The 10,027-nt window shown below is 41.2% G+C and overlaps 1 non-coding gene across 1 annotated transcript; it reads left to right on the forward strand.

Moving 5' to 3' along the window:
- The first annotated feature begins 2,653 nt into the window (after positions 1-2,653).
- Positions 2,654-2,760, forward strand: LOC138878842 (small nucleolar RNA R71). Its single transcript, XR_011402615.1, has one exon. It is a non-coding gene; the product is annotated as a small nucleolar RNA R71 (small nucleolar RNA).
- Positions 2,761-10,027: the final 7,267 nt, after the last annotated feature.

Here is a 10,027-nt window from a genome sequence, read left to right on the forward strand (position 1 = left end):
AATAATCATAAGAAGACCCAAATATTAATAAGTCATCCGTGAAGACTTCTACAAAAGTTTCAACCCCATCAGTGAAAATAGCCATCATACACCTCTGGAAAGTGGGCGGTGCATATGAAAGACAAAATGGCATTCACTTGAAAGCATAAATACCATAAGGTCCTGTTCCGTTGGGGCTATAATAATATGGTTTTACCCTGAATATCCATCAAGGAAGCAGTAGTGCTCATGTCCATCCAAAATGTCCAACATGTTGCCAATGAATAGGAGTGGGAAATAATCATTGCATGTTGCTTTGTTGAGCCTTTTATATTCAGTGCGGACTCTCCACCCCGTCATAGTGCGATTAGGAATTATCTCATTTTTATCATTCTATGCTACAATCATCCCGCCCTTTTTAGGCACACATTGCATTGGACTTACCTAATTACTATCAAAAATAGGGAAGATGATACCCGGATCAAGCCGTTTGATTATCTCCTTCTTCGTGACCTCTTTCATGATGGGATTCAACCTCCTTTATTGCTCAACACTTGGGAGGTTTCCGTATTTCATAAAAACTTTATGCATTCAAAATGATTGATTTATTCCCTTGATATCAACAATTGTTCCCCCAAGCCCGCTTGTGCTCAGGAAGCAATTATGCTGCATTTCTTCTTGCAAAGTAGTCAAGCTAGATGAGGTAATCACTAGTGGTGTTTCAGCACTTCCTAAGTAAGCATAGAGTAAGTGCGCTAGTAGAGGCTTGAGGCCCAGTTTTGGGGCTTCTTCAATAGATGGTTTAGGAAGAGCCAATGTCACTGATCGATCTAACTCCTCAAATCTTCCAAGACCATCAACATACTTGCAAGACAAGTTAAGGACTTTCTCAATCTCTTCCACCAACTCATCTTCACTTTCATTTTCATCCTCTAATAAAACTCGTTCAAGGGGGTATGTGGGGCTCATATAAGGCATCATTGAGGTCATATCATTTTCAACCATAGAAATCATGGATAGGTGTTTGTGGGGCTCATATAAGGGATCATTGAGGTTACATCATTTTCCACCATAGAAATCATGGATAACTCTTCTTAGTGGACTGGAAACTTGAGGGCTTTATAAATATTGAAAATCTCTACCCGATCAACCTACTCTCATTGTCATTTTCCCAACACAAAAATTATTAATAGCTCAAGTTGTGGCTAAGAATGGATGTCCCAAAGTAAATGAGAATTGTTGATCGGGCTCATAGTCAAAAATAATGAAATCAATAAAGAATATAAAATACTACACTTGGACTAACACATCTTCAATCACCCCTTCTAGGCTACCAATGGATTGATCTGCCGATTGCAATATCATTATGGTGGGTTAAGGCTCGCCCAATCCCAATTTCTTTAACATAAATAATGGCATCAAATTTATGCTCGCACCAAGATCACACAAGTCTCGCCCGACTTTGTGCTTACCAATCGAGATCTGAATAGTAAAACTCCCTGGATCCTTCAACTTCTGAGTTGGATTGCTTTGAATTCGTGAACTATATTCTTTCGTGAGTACCGGAGTTCGAACTTGGCTAACTTCTTTTATCTGCCACAATGTTTTTGATATATTTTGCATATTTGGTTACATCCTACAAGATGTCTACCAACTGAATATTGATGTGTACTTGTCTCGTAATGTCCAAGAATTTCTTGTAAGCATGTCCTTAATTATTCGTAATCTTTGTAGTACTGTGGGAGGTGGCTTAGATACTATAGATGATGGTGGCTTTTCCATCCCCTCTTTTGCCAACCTTTCTTCTACAATCTATTATGGTACCTTATTTTCTACATTGATCGAGTTTGTAACAAAAGTGACTTGTTTTCTCTTTTTGGAGGGCACTTCCACTAACTATCTTTCATTTCATAATGTCACAGCAATAACATGAGCTTTAGGATTTTCCTCGGTGTCACTTTGAAGGGTCCCACTAGCCAAGTGTTTTGGGCACTAGCAAGTTGCTCCATTTTTCGCTCTAGATTCAGAATAGCTGTAATTTAATTCTGAATGGATGTTATTTGATTCAAATTGTCGGACATTATCTTCTTTAACATCTCCTCAATATTGCCCAATTAATTTGTTGGTTGTTTAACCTGTGCTTGTCGATATTACTGTTCAAGAGCTTGTGGCATGTATTGATTATGAGTACCTTGATTTTCACCCCATGAGAAGTTTGGGTGGTTCCTCCGGTTTAAATTCTAGGTGTTCCAATACTAGGTTTCATAGGCTCAATTTACATTACCTACAAAGCATACCGACACTGTATTTGCTAGGTATAGATCACTCGTGTGGCCCTTTCCATAATCTTCACAAAATGCTTGTACTTGTGAACTAGTTGAACAACTATTTATTGAGAACCATGGCCATTATTTTAAACTCACTGGCCAATGTGGCAAACTGTGCCGATAATTCTTAAACAACATCTATCACAAGGACCCCCATAATTTAGTGGACTATATGTCTACTCATTTCTCCTTGCAAATCAAGATTACTTTTGGAGAATTTATTTAATAATCCATAAATTTCATCAAAAATTTTCTCCAACACTTTACCACTAGTTGCAGGATATACCATGATATTACTCTCCGGGTGTAGCCTTTCTATGAAGGTATGAACCAATACCTCATTAGTTTGATTATAATGAGGAAAATCTAAAAGTATTCTCTTGAACCTCTCCCAAGCATAATATAAGGACTCGCCCTCTTTCAGTTTAAAAATGACTATCTCACTTCTAATTTTTGTAGTTTTGCCTGAAGGAAAAACTGTGTTAAGAATTTATGAACCAGATCATTCCATGATGTAATAGAGTTAGCGGGTTCCACCTTCAACCATCTCTTCCCTTGCCCAACAGAGAGAAAGGGAATAGTGTGAGCCTCACATAGTTTGATGTGACTCCATTTGTGATATAAGTATCCCTAATTCCAAAGAAGCTTAGAATGTTTTACTGCGGATCCTCATTTGGTAGACCCATGAATTGCCCCTTTACATGTAACAGTAGGATTATGGTCTATTTAAGCTCAAAGTGCCTAGTGATTCTGGGTTTCACGATGCTAAAGGTGACATTAGCAATGCTAGGCATCGCCACCTCGTGTACCGATAATGGTTGCCCATCTGCCATCTCCACATGTAGTTGAACAAGTGCCTGAAGATTATTTGTGTCCCTTGATTCTCTCAACCTTATGTGAAATATTCTCTCAGATTTTTGGTCAAAGCCGTGAAGTCTATCTTGGCTCCTAACACTTCGCATTCAAAAAAAGTTCCTAAGATTGTAGCAACCAATAAGAAGTGCGTATATTAACAGAATTAACAACAAAAGATAAAGCTAATAAAGTGGTCAATAGTCAAGTCTTCAGCAATGGTGCCAAAAACCTGTTGCTCCCAAATGCACCGCAAATATAAGTGATCGACAAGTGTCGAATCCATAGAGACTAGTGTTTAACTACCTACTAATTTCAACTCCAATTGTTATTCAGTCAAGTAGATCAAGGTTGATTTATTTTATTAACAAGTAAGCAATAAAGTTAACAATTATCTAACTCATCAAACAAAATGTTGGTTGTGTTGAAAAATCAATAGAGACGAACATTTTGGGGTTGTGATCGATTCATCAATCCTATTGTATCCTAGCTAACTCCCCTTTTCATGCAATTTTCTTATGGTTTTTAATTAATTGAGTGAAGTGTACTGGTAGTTTTATCCAGAATTACTAGTCGCTTACCCAAAATAGATTAATGCCTATATTACTATGAAACTAATCTTTAAAGATTGAATTAATATCATGATATTCAATTTACCATAGTGATTAGGTATATTCCTATCCTAACTACAAATCCACCCCTCCCCCACATTAGAGTTAAGATTTTTCCCTCTTCAATTCTTTTCTAATCTAAATGTAGCTTTCCCAAGTATAATTCAGATAGTTGATAGAACTTGACTATTGGCCAGACAATCAAGCAATTTAACACAAAATTGAAGAAACAACAATGTAATAGAAAATTATAATCAAGGAGAAGTTAATGTCAAATAATAATATTCAAGGCGAAATCACAACCTCAGAACTAATGGGTCTTAGCAACTCATGATAGTATTAAACAATTTCACAGGTGTTTGAATGGTTGAAAATACTAAGAAGACTGAAGAAATATAGCTAATCTTGTTCCTGAGTGTTCTGTGCTTGTATTTTGCTCTCAAAGTAGTGTCTCCACCTCCGAATTAGGTTTAAAATTCCTTTTATACGAGTCGACGTCATGTAGGGCCATCAAAACTATCCTGCACGAAATAAGAGAAGTCCTGCCTTCGTGTCCAAAATAGCATGATGCCTTTTCCGTGCGCTAGGCTGAAAGCCAAAAAATTTTGAATCTGACTACTGCGTCCCAGGCAGCGCATTGCGCTGGCCTATGCGCATGACTGGTCACTTTTTTGTCTTTTCTTATTTTTTCTCCAACGCGTGCCATTATGTTCCACATCACTTTCGAGTGACTCTTACATATAAGAATGCCACATATAAATCATTACAATACACATGCAAAATCAATGAAATTCGTGTAGAATAAGGGGTGATATGCATATAAATACACATACTTTAAGCTGAATACCTAGAGGCATGTACTGTGATGGCGCAACTATCTGAGTTTGAGTGTGCATTTGGGGCTAATTATTTGGCATGTGGTATGATTTGTGCAACATGAGCATGTGAGAAATTCAGCTTAGTAACAATGCGAGATCATAGTAGCTGAGGAGGAGAAGCTATTGTGGGCTCCTAGATGATTGGATCACATGGTCATGTGTTTTTACAGTTTTTGGATTTCGATACATTGGTGGATCAATTATTACTTGAGGAGGAGGACATATATATTTTTCTTTATGATTTATGGAGGTTTTAGGATGACTCATATTTGATGTACCTTGTGGACATGATGTGCAAGGAAAGGATTCGTCAGGGTGCTTCTTTTAGAGTATTAATGTGCTAATGGAGAACTAGTTGATTAGCTTATTTGGTTATGTATTTGGGACTAGCTTAGAGTGGGTGTCTCTCAACAACGGTTCTTGCGGGTTCAAGATTTAAGGAATGGGTTTCGTAGCGGATTGTAAAAAAACTTGGAATATTTCAATATCATTATAGGGTTTGCAAAATAATGTTAGAGAGATGGAAGAAACTACCTTAGATTCGCATAAGGTCTCTTCGGAATGTGCGTATCAGTTAGAGGTACTAATGAATGCATAAAAGGTATAAAATGGTTATGGGTATTGGGATGATGTGGTCTTGTGATTTGGGGTCACTTGGGACGAGTGTTGATTGAGATCCATTATGTGTTGGTAAAGAGAGGTGTAATTTTGATTGCAAGTCAAGAGGAAATCTAAAGGAGTGAGGTCAGTTTAGCATAGGCTTGGATTAATATAGTAAGGTAAATGATCAGTTCCTTTGATATGATAAGACCATACAACTGCTTTTTGGCTTTACTTGCAGGCTTGGCATGCATGATTTGGTTGATTTATAGGAACTCAATTCTAATAGCTTTGTTTTATGCAAATGGATCCCGAAAGAATTATGGTGGTTTAGACCATGACTTGAGATTTGGTGTCTTCTACAGTTAAGGGAAGTTTGTTGCTTGTTGTGATTTTCTCATGAGATGAGTTAAGTGAAAGGTTTTTAAATGATGAGCCCTTATTCTACTTGTCATTCAGAATTTATGAGATTTAAGGGTGCGGTATGGACTTTTGGAGTTTCTTAGTGCGTCGAGGAGCTGAAGGAAAAAGTTTGCAAAACTAGTTTGTGGGCTGCCGATCGGCTGCGTATTGAAGCAGAAAGATTTGCCAATTTTGAGGACCATTATGCGACCCATTATGCGGCCCAAAACCATTTTGCGGGCTGCACATCCCATCGCAAAATGAGCATGATAAATTTCGGAAGGAGGTTCTACGGTCCATTATGCGACCGCATAATTGGTATGTGGACCGCAAGTTTGTCAAAGAATGAAGTAGAAATGCCCTGTTCTGGAGGGCCATTATGCGGTCCAGTTTGCAGACCGCAGAACTATTATGCAATTGTAGATCTACATCGGGGCTCCAAATTAAAAAGGACTGAACAACAAACAGGGAGATCGACCGGGAAAAACAACAGATCCTAATCTATTGCCAAAACCAACGGCCTAAAAGGTCACGTCCAGGCGATTACAGATCCCCCGATGGACTTTTCTCGACAGCATCCCCCCTCTCCGGGGATCCACCCCCATTTTTGACCCCGCTCGAGCTGCCTTCCAACACACCCTCGACGGCCAGCCCTCGGGAAAACAACCAAGCATGACTTACGGTTCGAGGAAAATTTAGGCCATCCCCCTCAAACGCCCTCTCAATGCAGGAATCTGCAACAACCGCTTCTTCCCCATGCGAGGATACAAGCGCCTCGGCCTCAACTTTGATGTGGAGCAATGCGGCCACCAGCTCAGAATGAAGGCTCTTATACTTGTCGCTATCCTCCCTCGCACCCTGAAGCTGGCGCTCAATCAAGGTAACTTTCTCCCCAAGGTTGTCCCTTTCAGAAGACACCTCGCTCACACGCCAGCTAAGCTCGGAGATTTCAGCTTCCCTGGCCCGAAGCTCCCCTCATATCAGGGCATTTTTCTTCTCAAACTGCATAGATCGAGGCATGAAGAGTTAAAAGCGATGAGATTTTACAAGGGCTCAAATGATAGCAGAAGCAAAGGTTAGATAACCTGTTCGGTGAAAAGAGCTTTCTAGCGCTTACGACAACTCACCTCATCCTGACACTGGGCGAGGGCCTGGTTATAAAGCGCCTCGGCCTGAAACCACATAAAAAAGTCAATGAGATAAAGCACGGAGCATCCCGAAGCAGCAAACAAGGCTAGATGAAGTTGCCCGCTCGCAAAGTCTGCCCATCTCGCCAAAAATAGATGAGGCATCAACCTCGGAACTACCCTCAAGGATTATCACGGGCTCCCAAGTGCGTCTCCACCCTTGGCTAGTGCGCTCGACACGAAAAGCTCCTCACAAGACTCCTATTGCATTCCAGAAGATGGAAGGATATCCCCCTTTGGAGAAACAACAATATCCAATGGGCTAACAGGGTTAATATGGATCTCCATCCTCTGTTCATCCCGAGACCCAACTCGAGGCCCCTCTAAACTGCCTGTCAAGGGCGTCCCAGTTCGGGGAAAACTCCGGCCACCTCTCAGTTCAAGGTCAGTGCGCGATACACCATCCATTGCCTCGCCGCCACGAATATGAGTCGCGCTAGTACTAGACCCCTGTCCAGAAGCATCTGTACCCACGACCCGAGGATCAATTGGCCCCAAAAACTCTTAACAGGGTGGCAAAAAGCTGCTTTCTCCCTCACCCTCAGCACGAGGATTTCCCGTTGCCTCGGATACTAGGGCCAATGGGTTGACCTTGGAATCCTCCATTCTGATCTTCTTGGGCTCCAACGGCTCAAACAGTAGGCTCTCCTGCCACTTCCTATCCTCGCCATACATCTAAGTGTCCCCTCCAATGGACGGCACCTCCCTTACCAGTAGGGTTCCTCCCAGGTCTGCAAAAATGCAGATGTTAAATGCACGATACAGGGAAAGCTATTGATATCAAGTTACATCAAAATGCATAGGTGCATCAAGACTCAAGACCTACTAGGGCCCCCGGCCTCCCACCGGGCTTGGAATAAATCCCACACCTAATTTTGAAGGTCCGGCACCACACTGGGGTAGATCACAGCGGCTAAAAAAACAAGAAAGACAGAGTCAGATGCATGAAGAAAAGTTAGAAACAAAGGGCAAAAGCACCACATCTACTTACACCCAGCGTTCCATTTCTCAGGGAATGGCATCTTTTCCGCTGGAATCAGATCAGACGTCCTCACTCGGACAAATCGTCTTAACCATGCATCATCCTCGAATTCCTCGGTGGGAGCAAAAAGGGACCTCGAAGCTCGACAACAAATCTTGACTAAGCCTCTGCAAAGCAGATGAGGGCTATACATCCAAATCGAGTGGTTCAAGGTAAAGGGCATCCCCTCTTTCATACTCGAATAATGCCTGATCATATAAACCACGTGCCAGAATGAAGGGTGGACTTGACCTAGAGTCACCTGATAACTCCGACAGAAGTCGAGAATCACGGGGTCAATCAAGAGAGAGGAAGGCCCCATCGGCCCCAAAGAGAATAGGTTGGTATACACACTCAAAAAGTTGGCTTTATGAGCCGTAACATCTTCATCCCGAGCGGGGATCTCCACGAGCATAGTATCTTCCCAGCAGCAATCCGCCTTCACTCTTTTGATGTCCGTTATAGAACTAATGTACCGAGTTATAGGCTCGCGGCGCCCTAACTTCGAGGAGGGTCTTTCGACCCTAAAATCTGATATCATCACAAAGGGTCCCGGAAAACACTCCTCAGCACGGGGAAGAGTGACCACCTCACCTCGAGAGAAAAGCGAAGAGGATGAGCCCGCAACCTCCTGGAAGCAGAAGTAGTAATATTCGTCATCCTTGTAGAAATATGAGAAAAGAAGAAAAAGGGGATTGCGTCCCTAAAGAAAGAGGAGAATGCGGAGAAATGGACCTCACTAGGGGTTTTGAGCGCAAGATGGAGCCCAAAAAGAGAAGAAACAAGTATTTATAAAAGCATCCTAGGCATATTGAAGGAAGCCCACCGTCGTAGTCAATGTCGAAATCTGCAGGAACGGTGCATATAATGCGCCTTAATACCTTGTAGTTGGTCGTATGGGCACCAGAGGAAGCAAGGGTCAAAATCGTTTCTTATCGTTTCTCGTTGCCTTCACTCTAAGAAACACGGAGACTATTTGTATACGGAGAATCCGGGGGCCTGATTCCCCTCATCATAGAACCATCTCGCGGTCGCATCCCTAGAAGCTTGGAACCGAGGTTGAGGCTTGACATATATATGTATATATCGATCCGAAGGGTATCATGTTTTGACAGGCATAGCAAGCTATGACAGGCGAGAGGGAAGTCCCCAAGGCACGCGGCTTAACTTGACATGGTTGATCTATCCGGGCCTATTTTTCAAGATGTCATGTCTAGCCATCTTGTCTCCATACCTTTACGACTAACACGCTCTGTACCATAGTGGATTCCTCTCTTATGTAAAGGGGATCACCGTTACTTTGTAAGGAGGATTGATGTTGCTCCATTTCTCTATAAGTGCAATAATCTCTCTCTCTCTCTCTCTCTCTCTCTCTCTCTCTCTCTTTTCTTTCTAACTTATTTGTTCTCACCCGAGGCCACCTCGATATTCATCGTATTTTTACTTGTTCATCGTACACCTTAGTATTGACCATAAAGAGGCTTGATTAATTATATAGTCAATTGTTATCCCATCCCCGACTATCCTCGATACCTCGAGCTCGACCCCGACGTCCTTCATCGATCAGACCTATACCCGGGCAGCAGGCCCTACAATTCAATTACTATCTCGTTTTAGCTAACTTTTCATCATTATATTCTATATTATTAGCATCAACTTCTCTAACAACTAGCTCGAGAATAGATCACGTATTTTTAGAATACCATTTACAAATTTAATTGTTCTTACCATTTTCACAGTAAACATGTAAATTCTCTGCTCTCCTGACTGGAAGAAGAAAAACTCAATTGAATATGCAGTCTCGATAAGAAGAATATGGTAACTTACAAAACTAGGAAAATATATGTAATTTGCGAGACTAGCAAAATATATGTAAATTCCGGGATATGAATTTTTTTCTTTATGCCTCGTTATCAAACTTGTATAATGACGAGAACATGCAAAATGAAATAAGGGCTGAGCCTTAACATACCTAGAGTAGGGAAAACTCCGTATAATATTCCGTTGGAAAACCTTCGTTGATTGAACGAAATTTGACACTACTCCTTAAAGATTCACGGACGAAATTTGTTTCTGGTTCCTAAAATTTTGGAACGAATTGATCTGATTTGGAGTGAGGCTTGGATGAAAATTGTTTAGAATTGAAATGATTTGCTTCTGCTTCCTCACG

This window comes from Nicotiana sylvestris, chromosome 9 (assembly GCF_000393655.2).
Source record: "Nicotiana sylvestris chromosome 9, ASM39365v2, whole genome shotgun sequence".
NCBI classification, from domain to species: domain Eukaryota; kingdom Viridiplantae; phylum Streptophyta; class Magnoliopsida; order Solanales; family Solanaceae; genus Nicotiana; species Nicotiana sylvestris.